The 14,255-nt window shown below is 34.8% G+C and overlaps 1 protein-coding gene across 5 annotated transcripts in view; it reads right to left on the bottom strand.

Annotated features, from left to right (window-relative positions):
* The window catches only part of ARHGEF7 (Rho guanine nucleotide exchange factor 7), a 319,978-nt gene that overhangs the window by 262,533 nt on the left and 43,190 nt on the right, over nucleotides 1–14,255 (bottom strand). The gene's annotated exons all lie outside the window — the stretch shown is intronic.

Raw genomic sequence — 14,255 nt, 5'->3', positions numbered from 1 at the left:
AGTGAAATGAGCAGAACCAGGAGATTACTGTACACAGCAACAAGATTATATGATAATCAATTCTGATGGATATGATTCTTTTCAACAATGAGATGATTCAGGCCACTTCCAATGGTCTTGTGATGGCAAGAGCCATCTACACCCAGAGAGAGGACTATGAGAACTGAGTAGGGATCACAACATAGCATTTTCACTCCTTTTGCTGTTGTTTGCTTGAATTTTGTTTTCTTTCTCATTTTTCCTTTTGGATCTCACTTTTCTTGTGCAGCATGATATTTGTAGAAATATGTATAGAGGAACCGCACATATTTAATATATATTGCCTCACTTGCCCGAGGGGTAGGAGGGAGGAAGAGGGGAGGAGGAGGGGAAAAAATTAGAACACAGGGTTTTGTAGGGGTGAGTGTCAAAAATTATCCATGTATATAGTTTAAAAATAAAAAGTTATAATTTTTTTTTAAATTGAAACCATTTCTAGTCATATGAAAAGGTGTTTTAAATCACTATCGATCAGAGAAATGCAAATTAAAACAACTGAGATACCACTACACACCTCTCAGAATGGCTAAGATGACAGGAAAAGATAATGACGAATGTTGGAGGGCATGTGGGAAACTTGGGACAGATACATTGTTGGTGGAGTTGTAAACTGATCCATCATTCTGCAGCACAATTTGGAACTATGCCCAAAGGGCTATCAAACTGTGCATACTCTTTAATCCAGCAGTCTTTCTATTAGGTCTATATCCAAAGAGATCATAAAGGAGGGAAAAGGACCCACTTGTGCAAAAATTGTTTGTGGCAGCCCTTTTTTGTGGCAAAAAAGTGGAAACTGAGTGGATGCCGATCAGTTGGAGAATGGCTGAATAAGTTGTGGTATATGAATATTATGGAATATTACTGTTTTGTAAGAAATGACCAGCAAGATGATTTCAGAGAGGCTTGGAGAGACTTACATGAACTGATGCTAAGTGAAGTGAGCAGAACCAGTAGAACATTGTACACAACAACAACAAGATTATATGATGATCAATTCTGATGGATGGGACTCCATCAGAACATCAGAACAATGAGATGATTCAGGCCATTCCAATGTTCTTGTGATGAAGAGAGCCATCTACATCCAGAGAGAGGACTGTGGGAACTGAGTATGGAACACAACATAGCATTTTCACTCTTTTTGTTTGCTAACATTTTGGTTTTTTTCTCATTTTTTTTTCCTTTTTCATCTGATTTTTCTCGCGCAGCACAATAATTATAGAAATATGTATACAAGAATTGCACATGTTTAACATATATTGGATTACTTGCCATCTAGGGGAGGGAGTAGGGAGAAGAGGAGAATTTGGAACACAAGGTTTTGCAAGGGTCAATGTTGAAAAATTATCCATGCATATGTTTTGAAAATAAAAAGATTTAATTAAAAAAAAAAGAAAATTAAACAAACAAAAAAAGGAAATCTAATTTCTGATCACAACATAGTATTTTTACCTTTTTTGTTTGCTTGCTTTTTGTTTTTTCTCATTTTCTTTCCTTTTTGATCTGATTTTTCTTGTGCATCATGATAAATGTGGAAATATGTATAGAAAAATTGCACATATTTAACATATATTAGATTACTTCCTGTCTAAGGGAGGGGATAGGGGAAAGGAAGGAAAAAAATTGAACACAAGGTTTCATAAAAGTGAACGTTGAAAACTGCATATATTTTAAAAATAAAAAGCTAATAAATAAAGAGATTAAATTAACAGTAGTATTAGTAACAGTAGTGGTGACGGTGGTAGTAGTGGTAGGGGTATTAGTAGTAGTGGTGGTCGTGGTAGTGGTAGTGGTAGCAGCAATAGTGGTAGTGGTAGTACTACTAACTTACATTTACATAGTGCATTCAAAATGGCTATGGGCTTCACTTTATTACATCCTTTGAACCTCATAACAACCCTTGGCATTAGGTACTGAAAGCGTTATCAGTTCCTCTGTCTTTTGATTATCATTAATTGAGAGATATAAAAGTATATTCAAGTAAATCAATTTTTCAATGCAGTTTGAAAATCTTGCCAATCAAACATCTATTAGGCACCAAAAAAAAAAGAAAATCTGATTTTAAAATACAGGACTCAGGAGAAGGATAAGTGAATAATCAGGAAATGCAAATCATAAAGGATTTACTATAGGTTAATCTGTTTTATATTCCTACAAGGGAAGACAATACATACAGACAGAAAGCATAATTGTGAGTTACATATGAAATAAAAACTAAAAAAAAAAATTATGGGGTGAGAAGAATATTTTGGGAGAAAGGAAAGGAGAAAGATGGAATGGTGTATAATTATCTACCATAAAACAGGCAAGAAAAAGCTTTTACAGTAGAGGGGAATAGAGGGCAGGCAGGGGAAGAAGTGAATCTTATTCTCATCACAACTGGCTCAAAAAGGAAATAACATACACACTCAATATGGATACAGAAATCTATCTTACCTTCCAGGAAAGTAGAGGGGAAGGAGATATGAAAAGGGGAAAAGGTGACTGGGAGAGAGAGCATATCATTTGGGAGATATTGGGGAAGAGATGGTCAGAAGCAAAACACTTTTGAGGAAGGAAAGGGTGAAAGAAGAGAGGGAACAGAACAAATAGGAAAGAAATACAATTCACAGTAGTAATTGCAAAAAATTTTGAAGCAAGTTTCTCTGATGAAGGACCTCACTTTTTAAATGTATAGGCAACTGAGTCAAATAATAGGGGGGAAAAAATAAAAGCCATTACACCATTAGTAAGTGATCAAAAGATATGAACTATACCCAAAGGGGTATAAAATCATACATATCCTTTAACCTAACAACAATACCATTACTAGGCATGAATCCCACAAGAGATTTAAATTAAAAAAAAAAAAAAAAAAAAGGAAAAGAACCTAGATGTAAAAAATATTTAGAGCAGCTTTTATCTCACCAAGAGCCTATCCATTATGCCACACTATTCCCCTGGGTCTTTTTCACTGCTATTCTCGGAACATTAAGGGTTTTTCAAGGCAGTGTGTATATTTTGAGCTCACTATCATCTTTTCTACCTATGTCCAAACCAATTTCAGTGTTTAAAGTGAGATTTTTTTCTTTTAATGGAGGGGAAGGGAATCAGAACTGGAGGGAATACCCAACAAATACCCATGCATAAGGGCTCTTTACCTCAGAGTTGCTAGGAGAAAAAATATAAACAAGATAAAAACAGACAAGAGGAAAAATAGAAAAGGTCTATCTGTGGAAAAACAATTTTCAAACCAATTATTACTAGGGTTTCTCCGGGTATCACAACAATTCTCATTCACAAGTAAAAGGAGGAAAGAAGAAAGTTTAGTTAAATAAACATCACTAGAATTGCCCTAATTGAGGGGAGATGGAGGGGCATTTTTGTATGACTGCCATACAGCTTAAGACTCCTATTGAGTATTTTATCAGAAAGATATTACTCTATTTCAGGGACAAAGATTGGTTGGAGAATCACAATATTGTATGTCATTCTTACTATACATGTACATAAATAAATATTTATTTTTATGAAAAGCAATAAGCAATAGTGGAAAGACGACTGGATTAAGGTCAGGAGTACTAGATCTTGATCCAACACTTGTCAGTTATGTAAACAGAAGTCTTACTTCATTGTACCACCCTAAATCTTGGTTTTCCAAATGTAAAGAATAAGTATTTGTTCTATCTCACAGAGTTGACGAAAATGTTTTGTATATCAGAAAATCCTACAATGTGAATTATTTTCAAACATTTTGTAATTGAAAACCTTCAAGAGTTCCCTGAGAGAAAAAAAAAAGATATTTGAAAGCAAACTGTTGACTCATTGAGGGCAGGGGCCATATCTTATACCCTGAAAAATATTCTATGTTCAACTATTACCTATTTACCTATTCTTGCCTCCCTAAATCAAAATTCCTATTTTCTCAATACAGCTGAGCATAGCTGGGTATTACAAAAAAGCAAGAATTAACATATGCTTGTGCTAGACTAGAAATCCTGTTATCTCAACAAAAACTCTGTCAACAAACATGTAGTAACTTTGAGCAGGTTACCTCCCAAAACAGATATTTCATATATAATCCTTCCTCAGAATTTTAACAGCTCTGAATAACCATCTCTTTGCCTCCATTTCCTCACTTACAAGATTAGTGAGTGAGATATATTTTACTAAATATTGTTCCATTAAACTTTTGCCCCCTTAAATTCCAGGAATCATTTCTGTTAAGAAACTAGAGCTTTTCTCCAGAAGAGGAAAAACAAGGATGATAAAAGGACTGCAGATCAGGTTTTATGAAGATCAACTGTAGGAACAGAAGACATTTAAGGATAGCATTGAAGGCAGTATCTGAGAGGTTATCAAAATATTTGAAAAACTTTATGTGTAAAGACTAGACTTGCAGTTTGGTCCCAGGAAACAGAATTAATAGGTGGACTATACAAAGAATTAGTAAAATCTGTTCAATGTAAGAAAAACTTTCCTAACAATTGTAGTCAATCCAAAATGAAATGGGATACCCCAAAAAGTAATTAGTTCTCTAACTAATTGTATGACCATGTATCAGACATGGGGAGGAGACAGCACAGATTGAAAAACTTTGGGGTCCTTTCTCTATCTCTGAGATTCTTCAAAAGTTACATATTTTATGGTTCACAACATTTAACATACCACGTGATATTTGTGCATGTGTGTGTGTGTGTGTGTGTGTGTGTGTTTTCTTTGTTCTTTAGCTAACTTAAATATAATCTGTCTGTAAAAGATGAGCTCCTTACCAGCACTTAAAACTAAACTTGTATTTTTTTTCCAAATCTGCTCCTCCTTCAGAGTCTGGCACTTCTGTCAGTGGCACTACCATTTACCTAGTCAATCAACTTTCATAAGCACTAGCCAGGTCCAGGCTCAATGCTAAATGCCTAAACACTGGGAATATAAATACAAACAGAAACAGTCTTTGCCCTCAAGGAGATTACATTCTAATGGGGGAAGACATAGAAAAGGAAGCTGAAAAGGAAGAGAGGTGGAAAAATGGTCATCTGTATAGAGGTATATTACAAAAAGTCCAACTTTGATTCTCCCTGTCCTTCACTTCTCATATCCAAACAGCTATCCAGTCTAGTCCATTTTATTTCTACAATATTTCTTGTTCCCTCATATCTGTTCTGGAAACACTAGTAAACCTGAATTCTTAAAATCTGGGCTCAAGTACCAGTGAAGTAACCAGTATAAACAATCCAATCTATTTCACTGACCCTCAGTTTCTTTATCTGTAATTACATAATAATGATGTCACTGCTCATTTTAAAATTGCTATGAAGAAATAACTTTATAAAATATGAAACATGAACTATTATTATATCTAACTCAAGGTTTTAGCCTTCCATTTCAAAACAAGTTAGGACAAAGAAAATAAAGTAATCAAGGGCAAGACTTGCTCCATTTGTGCATGCACTACAAATTATTAGCATAAAGCTAGTCAGCATCACCTGAGTAGAATATAGTTTATCAATTTGAATTGCTTAACAAAGTTCTAAATATAGCTAATACATGCCATTTCACTATGTATTTTTCTACTGAAATAAAAATAAATGTTCATGCCACATGTTTAAATTTGACCCCGTATAAGTTTCAGGTATGTCTTGCATTTCTTCCAGCATTCATAGGACTTACTTTAATACCCATGTGAGATCTTCCTGCTTCTCCCTAGAGAGTCATCTAAGGCTGTAGAATTTTCTTCCCCAGGTCCTTGCACAACATACATGACTAAAGAAAGCAGTTATAACAAATATTTCACTATTAACAACATAAAGATTTTTGTGTTGTACACATAACACTCACAAGCAAGAATCACAAGCAATGGATCTCTTATCATCACATGTAAAAATTCACTTCTTCACTTTGTAACCCAATTAAATAATAAAACACAATTCATATTCCCTTTTCCCCTGTGAACAGCTTCAGATACACACACACACACACACACACACACATATATACAAGAGTATCACTTCCCATTAAAGAGTTATAACTCAGTATATCTTTCTTCATGTTCAAAAGTAGTCTGGGGAGTGAATGAACAACATGCCTCTAAGCTAAAATAAAAATATTTTTAAAAAAATTTAAGCGTTAAGATCTCACAAGTTTCTTAACAGTATGATATTGTCCTGATTGGTGAAGTTGGCTTTTTATTTCTAATTCTGATAAAAATTGTTTCTATTCCTTATCTCCACTTAGGACTTGAACTTTTCCAGAGCAAGGACAGCTGGAAAAGAAGCTTCACTAGTCCCAAATAGACCACAGGCTAAAAAAAAAAAAAATCAAACCAAATTTCTCACCATTAATTTCATCTTAGAAAACAATCATTTGATCAAACTATATTAAAAAAAAAAAAAAATCTTGCCCCTAAGCCACACCAAGGATCAACTTAAGAAGTCACATGGTTTCATGGAATAACATAGATTTGGAGCCAGAGGTTCTGAGCCAAATTCTAGCTCCACTAACTGTTCCCTCTGTGATCTAAGACAACCACTTCATCTTATGGGTTTCAGTCTGCTCCTCCGTAGAACAAGTCTAGACTGAATGACCTAACAAGGTCTCCTCTGGCTCTAAATCTATGATCCTACGATTCCAAGTTGAAAATGGAGTTCAAGTCTCTTCATTTTTCTAAAGAATTGCTCCCACCAGGGAAACTCACTTCACTCTGCTGGTCTCAGCTTCCTGGTCTGTAAAATGAGCTGCAGAAGGAAATGGCAAACTACTCTGGTATCTTTGACAAGAAAACCTCAGATGGGGTCACGAAGAGCTGGATCTTACTGAAACAGCTGAACATAACCCAAGCAGCAAGAGAAAAATAGGTGAGTCACTGACTTTTGCCCTTGTTCTCCCTGAGTCTCCCCTTGCCCAAGTACAATGATAATATCTGGACAAAAATAATTCTCCTGTGGCTTTAAATGTCTCAAAGATAATAATTCCCTAATTATACTTTGAAGATTATTCATTTCTTCTCCCAAATGACCGTTTTAATGATGTAATTGCTATTGTTAAATCTTCAGCTTCTTCACCTTAAAGACAAGTTCTGACAAAGGAATGAACAAAATGAAAGGAAGAGTTCTCCAAACCAGCTAAAAATATGCATTTAAGACAATATCACATCAAGTCAAGGCTTCCCATTAATCAATAGTATGAGAAGACTAGCTAAAAAAAGCTTAACAGGCTTCCTAAAAATGTACCTACAATTCCATTTTAAGTTCTCACTGTAACGTTTATTAAAACTGGTTTAATTATAAGACTGGATGGTTCTGGAAAAAAGATAACCCCTGGGTGGAGTTTTCTACACAAGGAGATTTACTCTTGATTTTGTTTCAATAGTTTTTTAAACTTGCATCAACAAGTTTTGGTTATGTTTCAGCATAACTGATTCTAGTTTCAAAAGTTAACTCTCAATAATAAAACACTCCTATAAATAAATTGGAAGCTGTTATTGTTTTCATTTAGGCTAATGAAAAACACTTAAAATCTTGCTAAAACATGAGGAGATAACTGAGAAACATGAAAAGTTTGACAAATGTGCAAAAATTCTACAGGACATAAATAAGTCTTTCGGGAAACAAAGTAACAAAAGTGCATTCCTAACTGGAGAGCAGCTAGGTGACACAGTGGATAGGGTACCAGATCTGGACTCGAGAATCTTTAAGTTCAAATCCAACATCAGATACTTAACTATCTGTGTAAATCTGGACAAGTCACTTATTCTTGGCTGCTTTAGTTTTCTCTTCTCTAAAATGAGCTGGAGAAGGAAATGGCAAACCACTTTGCAAAGAAAACCCCAGATGGGGTCACAAAGAATAGGCCACAATTGAAACTGCTCAATAACAACACAAACTCCAACTAAAAGTGATCCCTAAACTTTCCATCTTTCAATTGTTATTTTTCTCCTCATTCAAGGAAAAAACGGAAAGCCAGTCATAAATGTCTTATAAGACTTCTATATTTTCATTATCTTCCCTCCTTTTCCAGTGGTCTCCAAATTTGCTGCCAGTTTTTAAAGCCAATTTTCTATATATGCTCTGGCCCAAGAACATTACAGATTGGCTATAATTGTGCCTATAACTGTGCCTGAGATAACTAATACTAATGTGCAAAGATTTTTAAATTCCTTAAATCTTTACATGCCCATTATTTGTCAAGTTTTAAGAGGTAGAAATACAAAAAGAAAAATGAGTTCCTGCCCTCATCATGCTTACATTCTATGGTTCCCTGTTCTTATTTCCCATTCTACAGCATTATCTTTCAAATCATCCAAAAAGATGAAATTAGGGTGATGAAAACATTAGGAAACTTAAGTTATATGCAATAAGCCATTTGTGCAGTTTATTGTGTACCCATGATAAATAAATTCTCATGAGAACCAGAAAAGAATCAATGAATGCATAAATGAAGTCTTCTGAAAAGTGTTAAGAATTAATCCAGTCTTTAAAGAATGAATGGGTTCGAAGTCAGGAAAAAGACAGGAAAGTTTCTTAAGCAAGACATAAAAAAATTAGCAAAAGCATGGTGGTGAGAGTAGGCAAGTCATGGAGACTGGCCAGGATGAAATAGAGAAGTTAAAGAAGAATACAGAGAGACAGACTAGAATGGTATATAGAGGCAAATTTCACCTCATATAAATCACTATCTGTATAACCCTAAGTAAACTAGGATTTTAACCTCTCTCATACTTATATTCTTCATATATAAAATGGAGAAAATAAAAGCACATATCTCACACAATTGTTGTAAAGATTAAATGAGATAGTGCATGTTAAATATAAATCTTAAAATGCTATATGTAAATATTAGCTTCAGTTATATGTGTATACTTGCACATATATATTTGCAAAATGTGCTCAAAATTTTTCAAATCTTCACTACCTACATACAGAAATATCACATAATTTACCATTATAAAATATTCAAACTTATTTCCAAAAAAAAATTAAGATTCTATCTTAAGTCACTTACCTTTCAATTTAAAAGCCAGTAGGAATGCTAAGATACCTTTCCAAAAACCAAAAGAAGCAAAAGAAAACTAGCAGATTAACAATCATATGAAAGATTATTCCAAATTACTATTAAAGAAATACAAATGAAACAACTCTCAGGTTTTAACGGGACCAACAAATTGGTAAAGATGACAAAAGATGACAATAGTTAATGTTGAAGGAATTGTGAAAGAGACATTATTAGAGTTGATCTAACTATGAGCTAACCCAACCATTCTGGAAATTTATATAGCCTTACTATGTGCCAGACATGATGCTACATGCTTTACAAATAGTATTTCATTAGAGCCTTACAACAGCCCTAGGAAGCAGTATGCCCATTTTACATATGAGGAAAATGAGGCAAATAGAGTGATTTGCCCAAGGTCACATGCTAGTAGCATCTGAAGTTAGATCTGAAATAAAAGGCTGCTATTTTATCCACTGAGCAACCTACAAGCCCTAAGTAGATGATATAAACTAAGCAAATGCCTAAATGTCTATACTGTGTGTGATCCAGAGATTCTGCTAGAAATATATCTAAAGTACAACTAAAGTCAAAGAGAAAAAAAAGTCTATATCAAAAATATTTATAGCAGACTTTTCTTAGTAGCTAGGAATTGGTAACCAAACAGATGTCCATCAATTGGGGAAAGGTCTAAACCAAATGTGACACATAAATGTGAGGAAATGTTAGTATGCCTTAAGAAACAATAAATGTGAAAAATTCAGAGACACATGGAAAGACATATAAAATACTATATGGTAAGTAAGCAGAACCAGGAAACAAAATGTACTATTAAGTACAACATGAGCCAAAAAAGAAAAAAGGAAATCAAAACCAAATGCTTTGTAATTATAAAGATCAGGCTGGGTTCCAAAGAAGAATTATGAGAATTTACTTCCCTCTCTTCTTTGCAAATACTGTAGTTTGTGGGGGTAGAATACGTATGTCAGACTCAGTTGAAGTGTTGATAAGTTTTGTTTAATTTTTTTTTCCTTTTTTAAATTCTTCATCATAAAGGACAGTGTTCTGAATGGAAGAAGAGGGAAGGGTATATTAGGAAATGATGGTGATGTAAAAATAAAAGATTATCAGAGATGTTTTAAAATAATCAATCACTGATCCAACCATTCTGGAGAACAATTTGGAACTATGCCCAAAGGGCTATAAAATTGTGCATACCCTTTGATCCAGCAGTGTTACTGGGTCTGTACCTCAAAAACATCATAAAAAAGGAAAAAAGAATCCACATGTGCAAAAATGTTTGTAGCAGCCCTTTTTGTTGTGACCAGAAACTGGAAACTGAGTGGATGCCCATCAGATGGGGAATGGCTGAATAAGTTATGGTATATGAATGGAATGGAATTATCATCATTCTATAAGAAACAATCAGAAAGATGATTTCAGAAAAGCCTGGAAAAACTTACATGAACTGATGCTAAGTGAAGAGAATAGAACTGAGAGATAGCAACAAGATTATGTAAGAATCAACTATGATGGACTTGGCTCTTTTCAACAATGAGATGATTCGAGGTACCAATAGACTTGTAATAGAGCATCTGCATCCAGAAAGAGGACTATGGAGACTGAATGTGGATCACAGCATAATATTTTCACCTTTTGGTTGTTGTTTACTTGCTTTTTTCTTTCCTTTTTTCCCCCTCTTTGATCTGATTTTCTTAAACAGAATGATAAATGTGGAAATATGTTAAGAAGAATTGTACATGTTTAACCTATACTCAATTACTTGCTGTTAGAGGAGAGGGATGGGTGGGGAGGGGGATATGGAACACAAGGGTTTCCAAGGGTGAATGTTTAAAACTATCTTTGCATGTATTTTGAAAAGTAAAAAGCTATTTTTTTTTTTAAAGAAAGAGGAAAAAATAGTCAATCGAGGTTATGAATAAACTGGTATCAAGATTGTCAGTCATGAAGACGTGTATGAACAAGCTTCTGTGATCTCTTGAAGGTGTCTCCATAAATTGTGGATAGCACAAAATCTCTACTATGTATGATAAACTTAATTTCCATTATATCCCAAATTAATTCAGGAACCTTTGCCAATCAAAATACTCAACTTATCATTTTTCTTAGAGATCCTAAAAGATGTTTATCAGAAGATGAAACAGAGACTTCAAATTCATCAGCTTATCCCTAACAGAACAGAATCTAAAATATCAGTCATCACAATGTTTTGTTACTTTTCAATTCCAAAAAAACAAAGAACAATTAAAGCAGCCCCATCCAGCATTAAATCTCTGGTCTCTACAATTTGAAGACTTTTGTTTACACATGCACTGCAGAATCTGGAAAACACAAACACCTGACAACAATGTATGGAATTGTTTTCTTCAAAATATCTTTGAAAACCACAATAGTCATCATGAAATTGTTTTAGGTGATCTGAGAATCATTCCAAACCAACAAATCTAAATGAAAGGAGGAAATTAAAGGATCTATATTATATCAAGTTAAATACCAGAGTACTTTCATCAACTCTATGACAATTTTTTAAAACTCTTAAGTATTGTTTTAATTACCACATAGCTGACCCAAGCTTTCTTCTGTTTATCTTACATTTAACTTTGAAAATATGATTCTAACATAAATGTTTGTATTTTAATATGACTATCAACCCAACTATATAATTTTAAGGAAATTTTATATACTAAATTAAAATTGACTTTCTAATCAAGAATCTAATATGACTAGCAACTTCACCTACTATGTATTTGTAAGGAAATTTTATATACTAAGTTAAAATTGAATTTCTAATCAAGTCAACTTTAAATGGTGCTCTAAAACATATTTTTGTAATATAAAATGTATACAAAATTTTATAAAAACTTTCATAATTTACCTCTAAAAAGAATGAAATATTTTTGGCACTCAATGATTTCTGGAGAAAAGGAGAATAATCCAGATTTGTGTTAAGAAACCTTCTCTAAAAATGTAAATGAGTAACTGCTCTTCAATTTAATGTTAAAGAGGCATTTGAGGTCCGAAGAGGATAAGTGATGTGCCAGGAGTCCAAAGACCACTAAGTACCAAATCAGAACTTGAATTAGTCTTTTTAATGCCAAAGTTGGGTCTCTATCCACTATGAAATTCAGCCTCTCAGTATCTCATGATATTCTCTTTAAAACTCTAACACTCTTACAATACTGGTGTTATACAATCACTTGCCTATAGAAAAACACTTGTCAAACCAACTGAACTTCAAAATTATAGTATAACTTCAATGGTGTAATGTATATAATTAAAAAAAAAAAAGTTATTGCCACCACAAAGATCCAAGATAAAAGCCTCCCTTGTTTACAGCAGGGGGGGAGGAGAGAGGGGGGGTGGAAGGGGAGGAAGCCAGTTCAATAAGAACAGTCCTAGATGTGTAATTGTGGAATCAAGAAAACTTCCTTTGACATTTAGTGTAACCTCTGAGAAGACATTCAAACTCTTTTAGGTCTCAAGGTTTCTTATTTGTAAAATGAAAAGATTTAGACTTGTTCATCCTTCCAAGTCTGAATATATGAGTCTATGATCTCAAGAATTAAGCATCATAATTTAGGAAGTTGACAAATTTAATACCTTGAAAAAAAAATGTTTAACAACAATCATTTTCGTTTCCAAATTGTACTCTGATTTATTCAACAACTTTTACCTACCCATCTATGAGAATTTCTTCATAGACATAAAATATTAACATAAATTATAGAACTTTAACAAGGTACAAACATTATAACATCTTCCAATGCCTTGATTTCTATGTATTTTCACAACAGATAAGCGGTCCACATAAATGTTCCAGAGACTACATATAATGAATCTTTGTTGTTTTGCTATTGAGTTTTCAAAAAACCTAGATCAAGGGTCTGTGTCAACAGAAATGTCACCAACAGGATTTCTCATAGGGGGAAGGGGGGAAGAGGAAAAAAGTACAGCTCCTACTCAATAGCCTAGTAATATACTTAGCAGTAAAGAGAGGGAAAGGACAAGGGTACAGAAAGAGCTCTGACTAGAAATTTCGATTATTCTAAGTCTTGACTCCAAGAGTTTCAAGTCTTGGCTAAGGTTAACATAAGGCCTGTGGAAAAGAAACCCCAAATGTATGCCACAAAGTATTCCTTTATTTAACAAAATTAGGGCTATTTGTAGAATTTCGACATGAAGTTCTAGGCAAGCTAACTTTCACAAGACAGGCTTAAGAATAATGAATCATTGACATGGAAGAGGGGTAGACTGTATAGGGAAACAGTGTTTCTGTTGTTGCAATGGGGGAAGGGGAGTTCTTGTCCATTTTAACTCCATTTCAAGAATTCACCTGCTACTATTTCAGACTAACGCAAGGTTTGAGTTCTATTTTTTAAAATAAATACAATAATAAAATGCCAAGATTTTTTAACTAGCCACCAAGAAATAGCATGTTCTTCCCGAGACTAACTTTGGTATTTGCAAATGCATGACATCAAGGCCACAAACTATTTTTTTCAGGAAAAAAGCATCGTCCAAGAATGGATTTTAACTGCACAACTTCTTTTCCCCTCCAAAACAGATAGTTTCCATACCAAAAGGATGCCCTGTACATGCCTCCCTTCTAAAGTACACATACACCCCAAGCAAAAGTCACCCAGATAGGTCACCCCACCCCCAAGCCTCCATCCATTCTTTCTCCATAAAAGGTATCAATCTCTCCCAAAACCTGCTCACCATCAGAAGGCATACACACATACACGAAGCAAGCAAACAACACACTGATAGGCTCCCCCCAAACTCTAGCCTCCATTCATTCTGGAGCTCTCTCTAAGCCTGCCAAACATCAGGAGCAGATGTACGTGCAAACGCAAGCACAAACAAGAATAGCACAGACGGTTCTCCCCCCTGCTTTCCTTCATTCATTCTCCCTCAAGAAAAGGTTGAGACTTCTCCAAATCTGCCCATCGTGAGAAGGCACAGACAAAAACCCACAGAGGTACGAAGCAAGAGTCACTCAGATCTCCCCACCCTCTCACTCCCATTTGTTCTCCCTCCAGAAAAGATAGGACATCCCTCCCAAAACCCGGCCACCGCGCTCTCTAGGCTCCACTCCCTCTCCCTCGGGAAAAGGTACACCTCCCCAAACACGCCCACCACAGCAGGGTCGTGTTCGCCCGAGCGCCACCGACCTCCCGTTCGGTTCCTTCTCCCCCCTCCCCCATCTTTGGGCAATCTCCCGGAGGCAG

Source organism: Sarcophilus harrisii, chromosome 3 (genome assembly GCF_902635505.1).
Source record: "Sarcophilus harrisii chromosome 3, mSarHar1.11, whole genome shotgun sequence".
NCBI classification, from domain to species: domain Eukaryota; kingdom Metazoa; phylum Chordata; class Mammalia; order Dasyuromorphia; family Dasyuridae; genus Sarcophilus; species Sarcophilus harrisii.
Note: the sequence above shows the minus strand (reverse complement) of the source record. Positions and strands in the feature narration are given on the sequence as shown.